Below are 22,349 nucleotides of genomic sequence, written 5' to 3'. Positions count from 1 at the left end.
TCTAGAGCAGTTGCTGGGTTAGTATGTCGCAGTAAAAATAACCACAGATCTAGTGGCACCTTGAAGATTTAGCTCTAGTCCATGAAAACATATGCTGTAATAAAATCTTGTCAGGCTTTCAGGTGCCACCATACTCATATTTTATTTTCACCAGAGGAATAGAAAAGCTAGAAGCAGAAATGTAGGGTTGCCAGCTTGGGTTGGGAAATACCTGGAGATTTTGGGGGTTAAAGGTGGGATTTGGAGAAGGGAGGGACTTCAATGCCATAGAGTCCAATTGCCAAAGCAGCCATTTTCTCCAGGTGAACTGATCTCTGTCAGCTGGAGATCAGTTGTAATAGTAGGAGATTTCCAGCTACCTGGAGGTTGGCAACCCTACAGAAGTGGTGACTCCAACAGCATGAAAGGCCAAACAGGAAACATAAGAAGCCTCCCATTACCTGTACTTGAACAAAGGGCAGAGGAAACACAGGATCTCAGGTCGGGGCAAGGATGCCATCACAAGCATGTTTGACAGACTTTCGTCCTTGGCTCAGTGGGTCCTAGGAATCTTCCACACTGCCCCTCACTTCTTTTCTTACCAGGCTAAGGGACTAATACAACAGCTCTATTTTCCCTCCTTCTCTAATAAGTTAGCTTTACAAACCCTGATTTGCATTACTGTTTAGCTTTCTACTACCCATAAAGACCTTAAATTCATTCTAAAACATATACATTTCTGTTTACAATTATAAATATACAAATATATACATGGGTTTTTATCGAATTTCTTCACAAGCACCTTTCCTCCAAGGAACATAGGGAAGCATCTATGATGCCAAATCTGTGAGGTAGGTTAAGCTGAGGGAGCTTAATTAGCGGAAAGCCCTCTAATGAACTTCTTGGCTGAGTGGGGATTTGATTCCAGGTTTCCCCAGTTCATGTCTGATATTCCATCCATTTCACAGTACTGATCTTATTAATAACCTCACAACATCCTGCTTTGCTACTCTATATCAGATGACACCCAGGCTGTCCCCATAGCAGGAACCAACATTCGGGATTGGGTGTTCAAATGTGATGCTCCATCAGACAGGCAATCAATCTCCCAATCCAAATTCTCACCATGATATAAACAGTTTAAAAGGGATCATGTCAGAGCTTCATACCTGGTCAGTATCCCCTTTCATAACCTCAGAATAGCTTTTACCTCCCTCCGGTTTCAAACCATGCCAACGGCTTGAATAGCTGGATGTTACTCCCAAACACCATGGGCCTCTCGCCTATGTATTTGTGGGGCTGCTCCAGAGGACCTAACTCATTACACCTTCTTCTGTCCTCTTTACAAAGAGCCCAGGCTTAAATTCCTCGGAGCGATTCTAAAGGGCGTAAATCTTTTTCCAGATTCAGAGAAGCTGCTCTTTCTCCTATCAGATGCCAATCCTGATGTTTCTTACGAAGTGTCTCTTTTTGCTTTAGCAGTTAAGAAAATCCGAGCTAAAGCTGTTTCTAATCAGGGAACATATATTTAAATACCAGTTTCTTGTGGGTCAGACTGTTTTAAAGTTATTTTAATGTTATTTTATGATATTTTATGTTATTTTAATGTTTTGTGTGGTGGATTGTGATGGCCTTCGGCTGCAGACAATAAACTTTGTCAGTATCAGTATTAATAACCTCTTGGAAAATGTTGTATCGGCCCTCCAAAGAAAGAAGGATCCTGAAGCTTGGTCACTTGGGGTAGTTTATTTGGGCTATGCTGTGGATGTGGATCAAAGATTCTTGGTTTCATCCCCAGATTCCAAGACAGGCATAGCACTATTAATATGGCCTACAGAGGAGGAACAGAATGAGAAAGGGAACAGATAAGGTGCAGAGAACAGGTGTAAGGGAAGGATTACGTGATGGTAAGTAGGTTTGCATAATTTTGTTAGGTGCGATGCTTGCCTCTTAACAGAACCAAATAAAAATGGATGGTCCGGGCTAGTCAGATCTCAGAAGCTAAGCAGGATCCGCCCTGGTTTATACTTGGATGGGAGACCACCAAGGAAGTCTAGGGTTGCTACACAGAGAAAGGCAATGGCAAACCACCTTTGAGCATCTCTTGCCTTAAAAAACCCATGGTTGTCACTATAAGTCAGCTGCAACTTGATGGCATTTTCCACCATTATTTGTGATATTATCTGTATTACAAATTGAAAAAATAGATGGAGAGAAAAGGAAAGGAAGAAGGAAAGGAAGAAGACAAGGAGGCTTCTTCCAAGAGAGTGAGGATAGTTTTTTTTCATAGCTTGTTTTTAATATTGATACTTTATGTTAATTATTTTGTCCTATGATATTGTTTTCACTTGTAAACCACCTTGAGCAGGAAGGCCCACTGTCTCATATTTCAGCTTGATTGCTTCTGGAGTGTCCTCTGATGGTGGATCAGGCATTCTCTTCCTGCCTCTGAACTCAATCTGGAAGTCTTCTCTCTGAGATCTCTTTTACCTCTCCTGCTGACTGTTACATTTGCCTGTATGGTGAGCAAAAGTTTACCATGTATTTGCCTCCTGTCTGAAACTAGGGGAAAATGGAGAATGGTAAATGTGGCTGACCACCTGCCACCCCACATACTTGTAAGGCTACTGCAATTAACTTACTCCTAAGTAAATAGCTCTCTGTATTTGTGCTTTGATGTCTCCTAGTGAAAGCTACCTATTCCATCCTTTGGGGTTTCTGTTGTTACATTTAACCAGGAAAAAAAGGAACGTGGCCATACTGGCTGATGTTTCCACAGTACTTTCCACTTGCTGATCTCTTGGAACTTAATTACAGATGGAAACACAGAAGAAGTGCCATTCTATACCTCCAAGGTCATGGACCTCATTACTTTACCCTTACTTTACCTGTAGTTAACACAATATCTGAAACTTGGATCTGTCACTTCAAGACCTTAGTTCTATTCCTAGCTCTGTTGTCTATTTCCCAAATGACCTCAGGGAGGTCATGGAACCTGTTAGGAACTCAATGTCTCCATCTCTAAGATAGATAGTCTCCTACTAGGTAGGGGAATGCTATTAGGCTTAATAAAATAAGAGTTGTGCAGTGCACAGAGTTATTACAATCAGCCTCAGGAAGAACATGGGACATTTTGGCATTCTGCCCAGTGTCCTCTACAACAAAGGATATTTGAAGAATGTAGGTCCTTTCAACTTGTCTTTGTATTTCTGGGAACTAATTTGTACTCTGCCCAACCTGGTTGATGTTTCATGATGATTTTTCATGACTGGTTTGTTGCTGCCTTTTGGTGGTGGGGAGAAACATTTGCCTCCACCCCCCCCAATCTGCTTTTCAGAAGCCTGCCTGCCTGCCTTCCAGAGGTAACAAGCACTACATGCATGCTGCGTATTCAGCAGGTGGGTGGGGGCATAGTATGGCTAGCCTGAGCAGCCTCTGGAGAAGCAGCACGGAATTTTCCTAAACACAGTCAGTCAGTCAGTCAGTCAGTCAATCAATCAATCAATAGCAGCTCTCCTTAACAGAGCAAAATAAGACATGATCCAGAAAGGTGGGAAAAACCCAATGTTACCTATAAATACAGATGACAAAGGAATATTTTATCATTTAGTTCAATGTTATTATCAGACTAGAAAAATGAAAGCTTTCTCTTGCATAGCCTTCTAGTTGATTGTGAGTAGTAGATTTTTCTTAGTGGCCTCTAGTGGTCCATCTCTAACACTATTGTGCGAAGTTACGTTAAGGCAATCCTTTCAGCTATTTTCTGGTGAAACAATTTAGGAGATATCTTACATCTCCTAACTGAAAAAAGCTAACTGAACTGTGTTTTTTTTAATCCCCTGGGGCCAATTGCTCAATTTCTTTGTTTGTTCAAGCCAAAATGTGTGACTGGTTGCCAGAATCTTCTGAGTAGATGTGTTTATACCTACCAGAGCACCAGGCTTCTGAGTGCATTGTTTCATACATTGCTGCCACTGAGACTGCAAGGTGCCTGCATATAGTTCACCCATAGGTACAGTCCACAGGGTGAGTAATGGCAGAGCACCAGGGCAGTATGGCAACTGTCAAAAATATTCTCACACTCACTTAATGTCCCTTGGGCCCTGCCCAGAAATCAAAAGTTGGCAACCCACATCGCCAATTGAAGGGATAAATAGCTTGCAAACCTTTCAGCTGCGTGTTAATTCCCTATCAATCAACTCACAGAAACAGCAGCGAAAGCCTGTAAATACTGAGCTGACTCCGAATTGAGCTGAGGAGAGCTCAGTGATTGCTACTCTTGCCTGGTGTAGGTAATACTTAGGGTCGCCGGGTCCCTCTTCGCCACCGGTGGGAGGTTTTTGGAGTGGAGCCTGAGGAGGGTGGGGCTTGGGGAGGGGAGGGACTTCAATGCCATAGAGTCCAGTTGCCAAAACAGCTATTTTCTCCAGGTGAACTGATCTCTATTGGCTGGAGATCAGTTGTAATAGCAGGAGATCTCCAGCTATTACCTGGAGATTGGCAACCCTAGTAATACTCCATATTAAGAGAATGTATGTTCGATATTGATGGCAAGAGAGAATGCCCCAAATTAGTAGCCTGCCTTTTTATCATACTATTATGATCTGGGCAAATGAGGAAACAATAACTTCAAGAACAGCAGAACTAGACGTTGGAAATTAAGTGAAAATCATTACAAAGGGATCTGTACATTGTTCACTTTTTCAAATACTCCTAATTCTTCAAACAAAACACCGTAAAGCATGGTGGCATTTTAAAATACATCTAAGCTGAAATTTCACATGTACTGATGACTGCCTTCAAAGGAAAGGGAATCTATGCTGTATTGTACTATCGGGAACGGAGCTTGTCCTTGCATGGAAATAGCTTCAAGGTGTTTTCATACATGAGGCTTAAAATAGTCTGATGACAGGAGACTGACTTCATTTGGTGCGTAACGGTACTGTAAAACTGACACTAGGCAGCATGTTTGTTTGCGCTGGAAGTGCAGCTCTTCCTGCAGGAACATAAATGCAATTTATGTCTCTTACATAGATTGTGTAAATACAGTTTGCACCTCTCACACGGAAATATTTCTAGGACACTGACCCATAAATTGGAAAGATAGTCTGCCAAGGGTCTGCCTGTTCAAGGAAATTGCAGGAACCAGGGCCTGGCTAAGGTCACAGTGCCTGTTTCTACAGAGCAGAAGGGTTGCATTGCAGCTATGAAGGGGAGGAGAATCTCAGTGGCTTCACAGACAAGAGAAAATGCTTCTGGGTTTTAGTGTCTTATCCCACTCGCTGATATTTGCATGACCCTGCCCTTTCTTTGTATTGATAAGATACGTAGCAGTGCAATAGTGAGCCACTAGATGTCTCTATGTTCTGTGATGGGATGTAAGCACAGTGTCCTTTGGGGGACAAAAGGGGGTTGGGGAGACCAACCTGGAATCCAGGTGTGTGAGTCATTATCATCACGTAAGACTGGGCAGCACGTTTATTTATCAGATACTTAAAGCTCAAAGCTGGCTGTTCTCTGTAACACCAGAGACTTCCTCACTGGGTTGCATGTAAAAGGGAAACTTAACCCACCCTCTCTCAGCTCAAAAGAATTCAGTGGCAAAGCATGTTTTGTACTCACACTTTACTCCTTGACAGAAGAAGACCCCCAGGTCAAGAAGCACACAGTGCAGCAGTGGCTGTTCTGGCTCTTTCTCCTTTCCTTCTTTGAGGAGCAGGGCCAGGAGTGGGGGCCTTTTCTAGGACCGGTTTCCTCCCCCTGGTCTGCCCCTGGTCTGTATGTGCATGATAAACATATGCATTGCCCCTGTTCACATAATATGGTGACCACGTATTGGGAGGCTCATGGGTAGCATGCAGTGCACTCCTGATACGTGCAGTGGGCAGGCTACCAGGATACGCAATTGTAACACCTGAAAAGGGCTTTGGTCTCATTCCCAGTTATCTAGCAAAAAAGTTGGTCTCATTCCCAGTTATCTAGCCTGCCTTTCCAGTGTCCACTTCCTACTGCGTATATTCCTCTCTCCCACAGACCCAGCTATTTCAATGTCTTTATGTGTTTATCTTATGTTTTCCCTGCCTTTCCACAAAGGTGAGCTACAGTTACCTGGTGATGACAGTTATCTCTGCGCTGTACAGAGAGCACCAAAAAAGCTCCGAAGGCTGCAGAAAAGAATGTCTGGTTTTTTCTCCCATGATAGTAAGAGATGGTCCCCTTTGTGCACCATGATGCTGCGAAAGAATCATGCTATGCTAGATGATTTTATAGAAGGAGCATGCAATCCTCAGTCAAATCTGACATGATTTGTTCTTGCCAGGACTGTACTACTTGCCCTGCTCAATAGTTTGAATGTGCTCTAAGTTGGATTTGTTGGCTCAATTTGGATTTATTCAAAAGAAGTCTTCTTTTTCCTAGAGTGGCATTTTTTGAGGCAGGTCTGGGCCTATGATCTCTGATTAGCATCCTGGTTCAGAGTCTAAAATGTTGAGTGAGTGGATGACTATATATAGGTAGGGTTGCCAGCTCTGGTTTGGAAAATACCTGGATATTTTGGTTGTGGCACCTCGGGAGGGAAGGGTTTGGGGAGGCGACAAACCTCAGCAGGGTATAATGCCATAGAGTCCACCCTCCAAAGCAGCCATTTTCTCCAGGAGAAACTGATCTTGGTCATCTGGAGATCAATTGTAATAGTAGGAGATCTTCAGGTGTCACCTGTATGTTGGCAACCCTATATATAGGGTATCTAGGAATGAGAGTCAGTGACAGGCAACATATATTTGAGATCAAACAGCCCCCCTCCCAATTCTTAGAATATGGCAGTATCCACCATATCCTGTTTGTTAAGACATGGCTATCATTTCCATAAGGACAATAAATGTGATTACTGTTTCTAGACTATGTGGCAGCTGTTGTATGACACACAGGAGTGGATCCAGTCCATGCCAAAAGAGAACAGAATGCAGACAAGGAAGGAAGGATGGGATGGGGAAGAAATTAGGACATGACCCTGAAGTCTTTCAGATGTAGTCACATGCTTACAGAAACAGTATGTGGGAGCTGATTTTTGGTAACGTACTCCTTTACAACTCAGGCCTGTGCATGAATTATACAGCTACAAGGGTGTGGCCAATCACATGGTTCTTTCCAGGTGGTCATTGTATTTGACCCATGTCTTCATTCTTGCTCATGCGGTTGCATTAGGTGGTTGCTGTGGGTTGTACCTGAAAGGCAGTAATGCATTGTGGGAACTGAGAGAGACAAATAAGATGGGGTTTAATAGATTCATGACCCCAGGGGTTTGAGTGGTGCGGCACTTCTGGGAGTAAACCTGGCGGTGACGTAAGCACGTTGCACACAGCTGCCCAACCCCACCCCCCAAAACTTCCCACTGTTGGAGAGGGAGGACCTGGCAACCCTAGTTACATGGCCTCCAATAAGAACAATACTTTTTTTGTTTTAAAGCCCCCCCCTCCCAAAGCAGCTGCTGAGAGGGGTGACCAGAGCAGCAAAATGAATGTAGGAAAGGATTGGACTGAGGTGCAGGGGTGGAGAATCTCTTTCAGATGCTCATTCTTTCCCATCCAAAATTTTAGCCGACAAAATTTAGTCTCAGCCCCAGCCTGAAGTGATTTAGAGGGAAATTAGTATTTTCAGAACTAATCTAGGGTGTTTAACAAAAGACTGACAATCAGACAATGAGCCGAATGTGAACAGTTGATATTGTGTCCCAGTCATACATCTAATGCTATCAGCACGTTCTGTTGTTTCAGTGGCATCGCAGCATGGAGGAGTGGCTCTTTTGTTGTGCAATAATTGTATGTTTTATTTACAGGATCTGAATGCTGAATAATTCAAGGAAGAAAAATAACAAAATATTTGAACATCTTTATTTTTGCCATGAGGAAATAAGGCTTCCCTGACCTGGATAGCCCGGATTGGCCTGATCTCATCAGGTCTTGGAAGCTAAGCAGGGTTGGCCTTGGTTAGTATTTGGATGGGAGACCACCAAGGAATACCAGGCTACGCAAAGGCAGGCAGTGGCAAACCACCTCTGAATGTCTGTTGCCTTGAAAACCCTATGGGGTCACCATAAGTCGTCTGTGACCTGATAACCATAAATAAATCTCAATAAGCAGAGTCCCTACCATTGTACTTTGGGCCATAACCCCATTCAGTGGAGAACTTTTCTCTGAGGTTCTTTTTACTGAAGTTTCTCCTTCAGCATGGTAATTGGAAGCAGGTACGAGATGAAACACCTTCCTTGTGAAGAAAATATTACAGCATTTGGGGCTTGTTTCTTTAGAGGAAACATGATGAAAGGGAGGAAACCTAATAGATATTTATAGATAGATAATAGCATACAAAATCTTATGCTACATTAATTCTGTTTGCATTTAAGGGGGCACGATTTCCCTTTTTCTTTTTAGCTTATATAGAGGAAGTGGTTGTGTGAGACAGAAGCTTAGGAATCAAAAAAGGCATAGAAAATCACCGTGACATTGGGGACAGCAGAGAAAGGACGTCATTGTAATGTGCAGAGATTTAGCCATATGGATGGAAGCATCGCCAGCAGCGGATATTCTCTTCATGCTCTAGGTATGTGCAGCAGTCTGTTTGCAAGTGAGGGGTGTGTGGAGACTGGATGCCCTGACGTGGAGTGATGTCCCTGCTTATGCCAGGCCAGGAATTGGCATTACAGTGGAGAACAAATTTTTACACAAGCCAATTATTGCACATTGTTCAACGGGGGAGGAGAGGTTGCTTAATTTTGAACAATGCCCGCCAGATGGGATAAAAGCCAGCCTCCTCCAGTCCAATTCAGAATGCGGCATTTCCAAGCAATAGAGCAATGACTTATTAGCCATGCACTGCTCGGGGGAACTCATAAGAGCACAATTTAAAATGGAACAACTGCCCCGTCCTTACTGTGCCATATGCTCATGCCAAGCCCAGTAAAACTTGGTGTTGTGCAGGCTGCGGCATCTTGGGCAGAAATGATCTTATTACATTTCACTCATTTTCTTGGCATTGTCTTGTTCCTGTCAGACTTCCCGATAATCCATTTCCCTTTTCATTTTGCTGTTTTGTTCATCCACTTAGGTTTATTTACAGCAGAAATCAATCTCTGGATTGCTGACCATTCATCCTGGCTGCATTCACTTTATTGGGTCTGCAAACGACTTGGAAAAGTCACTTCTGTTTTATATTCAAAGGTCATTTGGCAATAAGCGTAGCCAATCAGATCTTTTTTTTTAATAGTACAAAAAATAACGAAAATGCCTTAACGTTTCTATTTTTCAGGCATACACAATAATCTTTCTTGAACTGTTTTGATTTATATATTCTCTTCAGATACCAGCTGGCTAATTTATGTTTTTTTCCAGAAGTCCAAAGCTCTTCTCACAGGAGGCTGAAGACCAGTTCATCTCTATTTGTTTCATATTGACAGTAGTCGCATAACTATTACAGCAGAGCTGTTTTACATCAAAATGATCTGCTTAATTTTGACTGGCATTTTAATTGACATCTTTGCTTTTTCATTTGCTATTGCCGGAAGCTGTCTCTCTTCTTTTGGAAACAATCTGCTTAGTTCCCTTCTTATGAAATGAGACACCGTGGAATTTGACTTCCAACATACCTCCAGTACATTTGAATAAAATCTATAGGGGTATAAATAAGCCCCTAACAATTATGGAAGTTATAAGGAATGTTTCAGAGAGGTGGCTGTGTTAGTAGATTGTAGCAAAATAAAACCAAAGCCAAGGGGCACCTTTAGGGCTGCCAACCTCCAGGTGGTGGCTGGCGATCTTCCGCTATTACAATTGATCTCCAGGTGACATAGATCAGTTCCCCTGAGAAAATGGCTGCTTTGGAAGGTGTCCTCTATGGCATTATACCTAGAGTTGCCAGGTTCCTCTTCATCACTGGTGGGAGGTTTGGGGAGGGCAGGGTTTGGGGAGGGGAGGGACTTCAATGCCATAGAGTTCAATGGCCAAAGCAGCCATTTTCTCCAGGGGAACTGATCTCTATCAGCTGGAGATCAGTTGTAAAAGAGGGAGCTCTTCAGCTACTACCTGGAGGTTGGCAACCCTAATTATACCGCATTGAAGTCCCTCCCCTCCCCAAACCCCACTCTCCCCAGGCTCCACCCCCAAATCTCCAGGTATTTCCCAAGCCGGAGCTGGCAACCCTAGGCACCTTAAAGGCCAAACCTCCCTTTCAGCCTTTTATCTTCCTTCCCCCTTCAGGCTGGCCAAGATACCAAAAAGATCTGGCTTATGGTCTTTAAAACTCCCCCAAAAGAAAAACCCTTCCCAAGGATACTCCAGTAGTTCCAGCAGCTACCAACAAGCTCATGCTGGAATAAATGTTGTTTGACTTTCAGGTGCCACTGAGCATCTGTTTTATAATTAATGTTGACATTCACATATGAATGCAGACAGTCCCAGATAAATGTTGTGAATGCCCAATCATACATAAATACTTGTCTACTTTTCATAAATGCACTGGTGCCTGCTGACCTGGGTGACTTGTCAGCATTTACTGGAAACTCTGCTGTTTATTGGACATTCACAAAAATGCCTCAGTCATCAGCATTCACATACAAATGCCGACATCTGCAGCTGCCTTCGCTTAAGTCATTGATCTATCCAGGGTCGGTTCAAGATATTTTGTCACTCCAAGCTAAGTATGCCTGTTGCCTCCTCTCCCTCCGCTAGCAGCTGGGAGCAAGCCAAGCCCCAGTGCCCCTGCAGCCAGGAGCATGCTAAGCCCTTTCGATGCACCAGCACTGCCCCTCTGTGCCACCAATAGTAGCCATTGGGTGGCTCGGGTAGAGTATTGGTTCGGAGTGCATTTATCCTCATTTTGCCAGTTCTGTCTGTAACTTAATATATTGCTGCCTGCCCAGACCACCCACAAGTAGGGCTACCAACCCAGTGCTGGCCACCAGTGTGAGCTTTAGGAGGGTGGGGACATTCGAATAGGCATGGTGCAATGTCACTTCTGGCACTAACCTGGATCTGATGCTTATGCTCGCAGTCCTGTTGAAGAAGACTTACAGTAAAAACGATACTTCATGAACATAAACAAAAACAACCCATTAAAACAAGCATAGGGACATTAAAAACAGTATGAAACTATGTGTAAAATAGACTCCGATGAGCTGCATATCCTAAAAGAGGTTATTGAAAGACAATAACCCTAATTAAAAGCCTTGGTAAAAAGAAATGCTTTGGCCTGGCGCCTAAAAGACAATAAAGTAGGCACCAGACAAAACTGAAGGGGAGGTCATTCCCAAGGCAAGGGGGTGCCACCATTGAGAATGCCCTCTCTCTCGCCACCACCCATCTCACCTCTGAAGGTGGGGGCAACATAACGTTGAATTTTAAACCTGAAGGACCATCTCCTCCATTACTGTCCAGGTGGGAGAGAGATCTTAATTGGTGGGCTGGACAGTAGCGGAGGAGATGGTCCTTTGGGTTTAAAATTCAACATTATGTTGTCATTGTTAAATGACAAATTACTAATATTCTGGCACCAACTCTTTCCTCTGCTGCTCCGATGGAATACCAATATATCATCAAAGTAGTGGTAGGGCCATTCTGATTTTATTTCTTCTTACCTTTCCAAATGTGCACTGAAGTAATCTGTTGTTGATTTGCTGGTCCCCAAAAAGTTGCTGGTACTCAGTACCAGTGAGCAAAACAACAAAAAGCCCTCTCCTTCACGCATCTAAAATAGGGTTGCAGAGAGAGGCAGCAGAGCCTAGGATCGTACACTAGCTCCCCGCGCCCCCCCCCCAGTGGGTAAATCATCACCCAAATGCGGGAGGGGGGGAGAGTGAATGTATGATCCTAACCTCCGCTTGCTCTCTCTGTGATTTTTAACAGTATTTTGGATGATAGGATGATATTTCGGTATTTCATTGGAGCAGCAGGAAAAAATGCAGCGGGGGGGGGGGCACAGAGAAGGGACTGACCATGGCCACCTCCAGCTCCGATATGGCTTCCTAGGGCATTGCGGAGGGGATGGCTGAAGGCTGGCTGGAGGAAGAGTTGGAGGAGGGGTAGGAGAAAGGGGGCATGTCAGGACTTGAGAAGATTGACCCATGGCTGAACTATGTACCTACTCACATCCAAGATAAGCTTGGAAGTAAACTTATTTTCGGGATGAAACAGGGATTGGAAAACCTGGGGAAATCACAGAATGGAAGCAAGATGAGCCCTGAGGGAGAGGAACGTCATGCATAATCCCCACAGAGAATTGGGACATTTGCAGGAGAATCATAAGACAAACCAGCCATGCATAACCGACCTTGAAGATGCCACCGGACTTCTCTTTTATTTGGCAATGACAGACTGTCACAGTCACCCTTTTGCAACCAAAGAACATCATCCTTTTCCCACAGGGAAACCAAAAGGTTGGGTTGAACTTCTTCAGTAGTAGTTGTTAACATAATCTGATGACTCATGGGAAGATTGATCAGGATGACTCATCCATTAGTCATTGTGAAAAGGGGACAGGCAATAGCCAAAAACAAATAGTAAGTCAAACTCAGGAGATATCCTGAGTTTATTAAAGTCAATGGAACTAGGATTTCAATAATAAATCCAGGTTATATTTCAGTTATGACAGCTTTGTCCCCTACAATATGATTTAGCAGAGAAGGAAAGGGGGGGAGTGGGAAAATAGATTGAACTATTGGATGGACATGAGTTTATGCATTTTAATAGCATATTCTGTAGGACGGAAAAATGGCTGGTTATTGCTTGTATGATAATACTTAAGAACCGTATAGCACTTTCAAGTGTTCAAGGTGCTTCACACACATTATCTAATAGCCATCTTTATGACAGTGCAGTAATGTCGTTCAGAATTATCGTTCTCTCTATTGCTGATGGAGGGCTGAGGCTGAGAGTGTGTGCTGTGTGGCTTCTCTAAGACCTCTTAGTGATCCATGGCAGAGGTATTGGTGGTGACTCAAGATCTTTCACTGATTGAGATATTGGCAGCAGTAGCCACTGCCACCCACTTAACTTATTGCTGCTGGTACCCCTGAAGGACATAATCCTCCTTACTTCTATGTTTCCACAGGCTTTTAAAAAAATAGCATGGCATGCCACACATGCCTTATAGGGCTTCCTGAACCCCTGGGGGATCACTTGCTTTTTGGCCACCATTTTGGTTGCCCTGGCAACCAGGAATGGTGGTTGAACACTCATAAGAAGAAGGAATCTCACAACAGTTGGGGGACTGGTGTACATATAGAGTTGCAAGGTCCCTCTTTGCCACTGGCGGGGTTTTTTTGGGTGTGTGTGTGTGTGGAGCCTGAGGAGGGCGGAGTTTGGGGAAGGCTAGTTGGCAGAGCACAGGCTTTGTGTGCAGAAGTCCAGGGTTCAATCTGCCTGACACCACAGAAAGCTGCTGCCAGTTAGAATAGACAGAACTGATCTAGATGGAGAATCTCACAATATTCTCTCCTCCTCCATTTTATCCTCACAACCACCCTATGAGGCAGGTTCAGCTGAGAGAGAGTGAGTGGCCAAAACCTCCAGGGCTGAATGGGGATTTGAGCCAGTGTCTCCCCAATCCTAGTATAATACCCTAGCTTTGTGCCACACGGTCTGACGGACTGTGCTCCCGCTAACAATTCACACTAAAAAACTAGTGGGTCACACCCCAGCCCAAGTGCTCAGCTTACCTTTTCTGATGTCTGAATGTCTAAGCATACATTTCATGCACAAATGTGTAGCGGAGCCTGGCAACCCCTTCTAGAAAAACACCTTGGGGGAGGCAATTTAGAGTAGAGAGGTGGCAGTGGATGCTTAATATTTTCTCAACTGCTGCCTCGGTGCTCTAAATTTCACCCACCAGGTTCTTCTCCCTCACTGGGGATTCCAGGGGCATATCTGTGAGCACAGGTTTCGAACACTTAGGGAAGGAGGTCTCAGTCTGGATTAGGGAAAGGCGTTGGTACCCTTCCTTTCCCACTGGTTCTTCTCTCCAATTCTCTATCCTGGAGTTTTGTTTTCCCCAAGGAAAAGGTACCACTGGGATTTTCTTATATGTATTTGTCTTTTTTAACGTTCAGAAAACTTAATTCTGCAATCCATGCCCTGCCATCTTCACCCTTGGAAGGGGGGCGGGGAGTATACCAGGAATGTATACCAGAAATGATGGAGGCCAAGCAGATCTCAAATGCAAACATGACACCTGTGCTAGAGGGAGAGTGCAACCCAGAGCAGAGAGGCACCCTGGATGCTGCAGAAGCCAGAACAATTCCATGTATGCCTAGGATTGCCTGCTCCGGTTAGGAAATTTGTGGAGATTTGGGGGTGGAACCTGTGGAGGGATGGCATTTGGGGAGGGGAGGGCCATCAACAGGGCTTAATGCCGTAGACCCCACCCTCCAAAACAGCCATTTTCTCCAAGGGAACTGATGTCTGTAGTTTAGAGAGCAATTAGAATTCCAGCAGATTTCCAGGCCCTACCTGGACGTTGGTGATCCTATACCCCCAATTTGGCAGGCACTAGCATCTTGTTGGCTCTCTATTTCTCATACTGTGGGACTTATGGCTATACTCCCCCCCTTTTTTTTTGCAGAGGTTTGGCGATGACATTAGCAGGGGCAATGGTAGACTATCAAAACTGACAGGTATTTCTTCTTATTAAGTGTTCATGTTTGAGATAAACTGCTGCTATTTGAGTGACAGAGTATCTGCTGGTTGGGTAATTTTTTCTGACTGCAGAGAACAGATCATCTCTCTAAGTTACCAGGAGGCAACGCAACGCAAAAGGCAAACATCAGAGAAATGGGTTTTAAGCAGTGCAGCATCGGTTGACTAGGCTTAAAGGGTGATCTTTGTTACCGACAAAGAAGGCACGGTAACGGATAGAGGCAGAGTGCTCCAGGCAGCCAATTCCAGGCGGAGTGCAATTTTCTTCTCACCACCTTCCATCTCAGTGTGTTGTTAAAAAATGAGCTAAAGATCAACACAAGTGGAAGAGGGGAGGCCATTTAGTCCAATTTCCCATTTCATTGCACTGTTCCCCCACTTGACAGTGTATCTTGTTCAGAGGGGTCTGTTTATTCTCAGACAGGACCTCAGCAATCCCTTTCCTAGGCTTTTCTGCCATCTGGGTTTATTCCCAGTATGGGATGTAGCTGGGAACAAAACCTGAAAAGCTCCTTATGAGGCTGCCCATACTGTCTCTCTCAGAGGCTGTGCTCCTGAAGCCCCAGTCTTCAGAGATGTGGTGAACGGTGACCAGGAACAGGAAGATCTTGGTGCTGGTGTCTTTGCTGTGGATTACTCTTCTTGGGGGGAACTCAGTCGGCAAGTATTTTGACAGCTTTTACATGCCATTTTTCTTCTGTGTTTTCTGCTTTAAGCACTGTTTTAATGCTAGTTTTAACCCCCCCCCCCCATTTCACTCCTGCTATGAGGCTAGGATAAAAGGTGGGATAAAAGTTCTCAAATAGTAAACAAATCAGTAATGAACTGGGAGGGAGGGATACATCGCTGAGAAAAATCAGCTGTTGGTACAGAGTTCCACATGAACCATTCATCCCTTTTGCACTTTAAATTGTACCCACCTACCCTTGCTTGGGCAGACCTCTGTTTAAAGACTCTATTTAAAGATATCTCTCATCGTTCACTGTAGCCTTGGATAGTGCTGTAGAACCTCAGAGTTCTACAGAGTATCTTAACATCCAAAGGCCACAATTTGCTGCCTGTCACAAGCCCTCCAGGTTGTTTGGATAGGGTTGACAGCCTCCAGGTGGGCCCTGGTGATCTCCCAGAGATACAGACTACAAATAGGGTTGCCAGGTTGTTGGAACCAGTGGGCAATTACCAGATGTGCACATGTGTGACTGCCCACCCCCACCTCCCAAAACCTCCCACTGGTGGAGAGGGAGGACCTGTCAATCCTAACTATAGAGATTAGTTCCTCTGGAGAAAAGAGCTGATTTTGAAGGTGGATTTTATTATGTATGCATAGGTTATACACGAGGCCGGAGACAGAGTTCCAACAGCAACTGCTTTATTCAGTTAACAGGGAAGAGAGGACTAACTAACTGCAAAACACCCCAACTTATATACAGTTTCCAACCACCCGGAGCCACCCTCCCTAGTCCGTGGTTGGACGGCCAAAGTCCACCGTCCAGTAGGAGAAACAGACGATGGAGCCTGGAGCTCAACACAGTTCAGCACAGCTGAGTTCAGCAGTTTAGTAGTTCAGTAGTTCAGCATAGTCCTTGCGCCAACTAAATACATTACAGATTTTATGGCATTAAACCTCTCTAATGTCTCTCCCCTCCCCAAACCCTGCCCTCCCTAGGATCCACCCCCAAATCTCAGGAAATGTTCATACCTAGAACAGGCTATTCTACGTGGGGATGGCGGAGTGAGAGGGCAGTCTGCAGTGGGCCCAGTTCAGGATTTAGATTATGTTGCAGGAGCACATTCAGCAAGATAATTCAGTTCCCTTAATTTTTTTCTAGGTGAGGACTGAAAAGTGTCTGCCCCTCTTCAGGGCTCGCTCAGGGCAGGCTGGCCAAGAACACTCTGCCCCATTGGCTGGCCTGGGCACACCCAGATAGGGTTGCCAGCTCTGGGTTGGGAAATACCTGTAGATGTGGGTGGAGTCTGGGCAGGGCAGGGTTTAGGGAGGACGGAGGAGGGCTGTTAGCTCCAGGTTGGTAAATACCTGGAGATTTCTGGGACGGAGCTTGAGGAGGGTGGGGTCTGGGGAGGGCAGGGACTTTAATGCCATAGATAGGGTTGCCAGGTCCCTTTTCGCCACTGGCGGGAGGTTTTTGGGGTGGAACCTGAGGATGGTGGGGTTTGGAAAGGGGCGGGACTTCAGTGCCATAGAGTCCAATTGCCAAAGCGGCCATTTTCTCCAGGTGAACTGATCTCTATCAGCTGGAGATCAGTTGTAACAGCAGGAGATCTCCAGCTAGTACCTGGAGGTTGGCAACCCCAGAGGGGAGGCACCTCAGCAAGGCATACTGCTATAGAGTCCACCCTCCAAAGCAGCCATTTTTTCCCAAGGGGGATGGATCTTGCTCGCCTGGGGATCAATTGTAATAGCAGGAGATCTCCAGGCACCACCTGGAGGTTGGCAGCCCTATACCCTGAGCCACTGACTGGCCAGGTTGTTTGGGATTCACTTGCCTGTGAATGTGGTGGGGAAAGGGAGAGGGGATTGCATCTGAACTCAGAAGTGACGCTACTTCTGTGTAATGTTCTAGGAATTCCCAAAAGCCCTATGTCAAAGATCACAGAGATTTGGGGGTATCTAGAGCATTGCTTGTCACTTGTTCCAAAGCAATCCCTCCCTTTCTCCTGCCCAACTATCAGGCAAGCAGGCCCTGAGCCAGCTGGCTGGGTCCATGGTGGTGGGATGCCCTGGTGTGCCACATCCTCTGGTGCTCTAAGCCGGGCTTTGACATATTGTTCTGGGCTCTAGAAGCCAGCCCCAAAATTTCGGAGCCGGACTCATTTTTCAGTCTTCAGAATTTCGTACATGAATTACACATTTTCTAATTATTGCTACCACAAAACCTAATCCTAAACACAATTTCTTGTAATTTTATGTAAACTGTGGTGAATGAGTTGTATAAACCCCTAGTTGTCATTGCTACAACAAAAAGCTAACCCATAATCCTAGCCTAACTTCTCCCCTATTTCTGATAATTCCATTATTCCTTTAAAAGCTCCATTTAATGGATCCTTGTAGCCAGTATAGAAAGTAACTGGCTAAGAAATGAATTCATCCACTACCACTGGATGGTGTAAAGTTAACGTATAAACAAGCAATGGCAACAGCTTCGTGCACATGTATTTTTATGCCATACAATAAAACATATTCTGATGTGAAATGATAAATCAGCTTTGTACTTCTCATTGAGACTACAAGAATGTCATTGCTAAAAAACAACAACTAGGCACCACAGGGAAGGCACCATGGCAACTTGGAGCCTCGAATTCGTCAAGCCTGCCCGAGGCAATAGCCTAGGGCTGCCTAGTGGGTGGGCCGCCCCCACCCATCATGCTGGGACCTTCTACAAGCAAAGCCCCTCCCGCCAAAGTTGAACTATAGTCCAGCTCTCTAAACCTTTGGCTGTTGTTGGTATAGCTGTGAAGTTCTGACTGTGAGATATTTAGAGTGGATGTGGAATCTAGCTATCGTTTTTTATGATAAAAGAATATGTCAAAGCTGGAAATCTCAGAGAAGGTACTGGCCCTACATTAGTAGTAACAGAAAACTTAAAGCCTAGGGACTTCCTCCTACGCGCTGGCAAATGTGGCTATTTTTCATTGGGAGTGAAGTCATATTTTTCTGAGTTCTTCTCCTTTCATCTATAGAAATGATAGCTGGCCTTTCATTTTGTTCTGCTGGTGGGAGTCAAGAGACAAATGGAACTTTCCCACTTCCACTTCCGTTGCTGATCACCGTGGCAGCACGATTCTCGAGCCCCGATCAAAGTGGCAAGGGAGGGAGGGAATCCCCCCTCCCCCGAACAACAGCCACGGCTCCCCTTGAAGTAGAGGGGAAGCTGAGCAAGCGGCCGGCTCGCGGCTTGCCCTTGATGCGCTCCCTGCCTTGGAAGCGGCGGGGAGCGTTCGGGCGAACCAGCGGAGAAGCAGGCGCCATTGTTCTCAGGCTGATCGGGACGGCGGTTTAAAGGCACGGAAGAAACAACAGGTTTTTTTTTACTCTTTTGATGTACAACTAGTGATTCACGGGGGTGTCTGGTGGTATAACTCATAGGGAGAAGCAAGCTGGTTTTTTTTTCTATACTTGCTAACGAATACAAAAAGAAACTTGGCTTTTTGCCAGACTGTGGCGCAGTTGAATTTCCTGCTCTGTTGACTCTGACAGTTTTAAGAGATATCCAGCAGATTTATGATCACTGAGCTGGCTCTTCAAGATTGACTTTACCAGTTAAATGCTCCATTACTGAGATTCTTTGAACTGATGTTGTGAGACTGTCATCTCTCCCCCCCCCCTCTCCTCTCCTTTGGATTACAAATGTTGCATTTTTGAGCCCTTCAATGGGAGATAAAGAAGGAAAAAATAAAAAGGACTCAGAAAAGCACCCTAAAGTACTTATTAAAGACCCCAAGACCCTTCAGACTCAATTATCTATGCAAACAAAAAGAAGACCATCTCTCACTAGTCCAGCTATTTCTCCAGATTCCTCCCCAGTAACAGGATCAACTTCTTTGGCAAAAATGACTAAGAAAGCTGATGCCACGCTGAACTCTTTGCAAGAGCTGCTAACAAAAACACTTCAGGAAGTGACATCAGTTAAAACTGAAGTGGTTGAAGTCAAAAAAGAAGTGACAGAAGTAAAATCTGAAGTTGTCTCAATGAAGCAAGATATGGACTATGTAAAGCAAGGTCTTAACCAGAATACTGCAGCTATCTCAACATTGCAGGACTCTATCTCAGCTTTGACTGTGAAGCAAGACAAGTTGGAGGCGAAACAGCAAAAACAAGCAAAGGAAAATAAAGAAACCAGAAAAAAGGTTGATACTATGGAACTTGTACTGGAGGCCCGCCAGGAACGTGAAGAACGCCAAGAGGATAATGTGGCGATGTTAGAAATGCGGATAAAGGAGAGCTGGATTCGTATTCGCGGATTTAAAGAACGGACTGAAGGTTCTGATCTGAAAGAATATTTGAAAGTGCTCCTGGCTGATTTTTTGCAAGAAGAAGAAGCAATAGTGGAAGGGATGATAATTACAGCTTATAGAGTCAACTCTGCTTATGCAGCCAGAAACAAAGTTCCAAGGGATTGCTTGGTACAGCTTTTTTCAAGATCTCACCGGGACCTGATACTAAATAAACATTACAACAATCCTTTAACAATAGAAGGTCAACCAGTGAGACTAATGAAGGAGATACCAGGGAGACTACTGAGAAAAAGAAAGGAGTTTGCAGAATTGGTGGCAAGGCTGAGATATAATGGAATACAACATAGATGGGAATACCCTCAAGGAGTCTCATTTATATTCAAAACAAAGAGGTTCAAACTTACTGACATGGCTAAAGTTGATCAGTTCTTTCGGAGATATGAAGGAGAATTAAGTAAACCACCACAACAACCAATTAAAGAACTGGTTGAAAAGAATCTTACAGAGAATGAGAAGGCTGCAGAAGCTTCAGGAGGAAAATCTCTGACGGAAGAAGAGGACACAGACTGAATTAGGGTCTGAGGATTTATGAGAAGGAGATGGGGATACTATTGGGGGAGGAGGGGGGGAAGGGGTATTATACCTGGGGGAAAATTTGAGTTACTAACCAACAAATGATGAAGATACTATCATGGAATGTTAATGGTTTAAACTCTCCAAATAAGAGGAGAAAAATATTCTATCATCTACAGAAATCAAAAGCTAACATTTTTTGTTTACAGGAGACACATATTTTAACAAAAGAGGTTTTAAGATTAGAACAAAATAAATTAGGTAAACTGTTTACTTCATGTAATGATAAGAAAAAGGTTAATGGAATAGCTATGTACATTCCTTTAATATTTGAACCAAAGATGTTGTATAAAGACAGGGAAGGGAGGATTTTGATGGTAGAGGTTCTGTGTGGTTACCAAAAAATAGTATTAGTCGGTATATATGCACCTAATAATAACCAAAAATTATTTTATATGGATCTAATATCGACATTGGCTGAATATGCTACGGAAAATATGTTATGGATGGGTGATTTCAATGGAGTAACAGATCCTCGTTTAGATAGATCAGCAAAAAAAAAACAGGGGAAATTTGAAGGTAAAATACCTGGTATTTTTGATCATTTAACAGAACAATGGGAAATGTTTGATGCGTGGAGAATGAAAAAAGGTAATAAAAAGGGATATACTTTTTACTCTTCAAGACATAACTCTCACTCTAGAATAGATATGATTTGGCTATCTAAAGATATTATATGCAAACTAGATGACCTTGAAATTTTACCGAAGGTTCTTTCAGATCATAATGCACTGTTGTTGCAAATGAATTTGGGAATTAAGAAAAACAAATCTTGGCATATTAATGAATATTTATTAAAAAATAAGAAAATTACAGACAAAATAAAAGTAGAAATACAACATTATTTTCAAGATAACATAAATAAAGGCACATCTGAAGATGTTGTCTGGGATGCGGGGAAAGCAGTGATAAGAGGCATTTTAATACAACAAAACTCGCGGTGGTTTAGAGAAAGAGAGTCAAAAAAGAAAAAAATACTGGAGGAAATTAAACAGGCGGAAATACAGTTAAGAAAAGCACAAACCAAATTACTTAAACAAGAACAGATTGATAAAATAAAAACTTGGCAACAACAATATGAGATTTTATTAAATACCGATATAGAAAGAAAAATATTATATAATAGACAAAGATTTTTTGAACATTCAAATAAACCAGGCAAAATGTTAGCATGGCAACTTAAACATAAAGAGAGGAGAAAGCCAATATTGAAAATAAGGAAGGATGGAAAAATTTTATTAGATAAACAAAAAATTACAGAAACTTTTATAGATTATTATTCTAATCTTTATACACAGGGAATAGTTTTAGAAAAAGAGATAGAAAAATATTTAACACAATTTGTATGGGATAAAATCTCACAGGAACAGAAAGAATTATTAGATGCAGAAATAACATTAGAGGAGTTAAAATCAGTAATAAAGAAAAGTAAATTAAACAAAGCACCAGGAGAAGATGGCTTCACAAATCTTTATTACAAAACTTTTATGGATCAACTATCACCAAATTTATTGAGAGTTATGAATAATTGTATACAGGGAGGATCCATTCCAAATACCTGGAAGAAAGCAAATATAGTTTTAATACCTAAATCAAACGCTGATTTAATGGAAGTTAAAAACTATAGACCAATATCATTATTAAACAATGATTATAAAATGTTTGTGATGATTTTAGCAAATAGATTGAAGAAAATTCTTAATAGTATTATACATGAAGACCAAGCAGGATTCCTTCCGGGGAGGTTAATCAATCAAAATGTTAGAGTTGTGTTAGACTTACTAGAATATGCAGAATTTGATAATACACCTTTTGCAATGATATTTTTAGATGCAGAAAAAGCGTTTGACAATGTAAATTGGAATTTTATGAGGAAAGTGTTAGAATATATGGGTTTTGGTGATAAATTTCAAAAGGTTATTGGAAATATTTATACTTGTCAAACTGCTAAGCTAATAATTAATGGAGAATTATCATCACAATTTGAAATACAAAAGGGCACCAGACAAGGGTGCCCCCTTTCACCACTGTTGTTTATTATTATTTTAGAGGTATTGATGAGAAAAATTAGAATGAATGCAG

Source organism: Euleptes europaea, chromosome 7 (assembly GCF_029931775.1).
Source record: "Euleptes europaea isolate rEulEur1 chromosome 7, rEulEur1.hap1, whole genome shotgun sequence".
In the NCBI taxonomy this organism is placed as follows: Eukaryota; Metazoa; Chordata; class Lepidosauria; order Squamata; family Sphaerodactylidae; genus Euleptes; species Euleptes europaea.
This window is presented reverse-complemented; position numbering follows the sequence as displayed.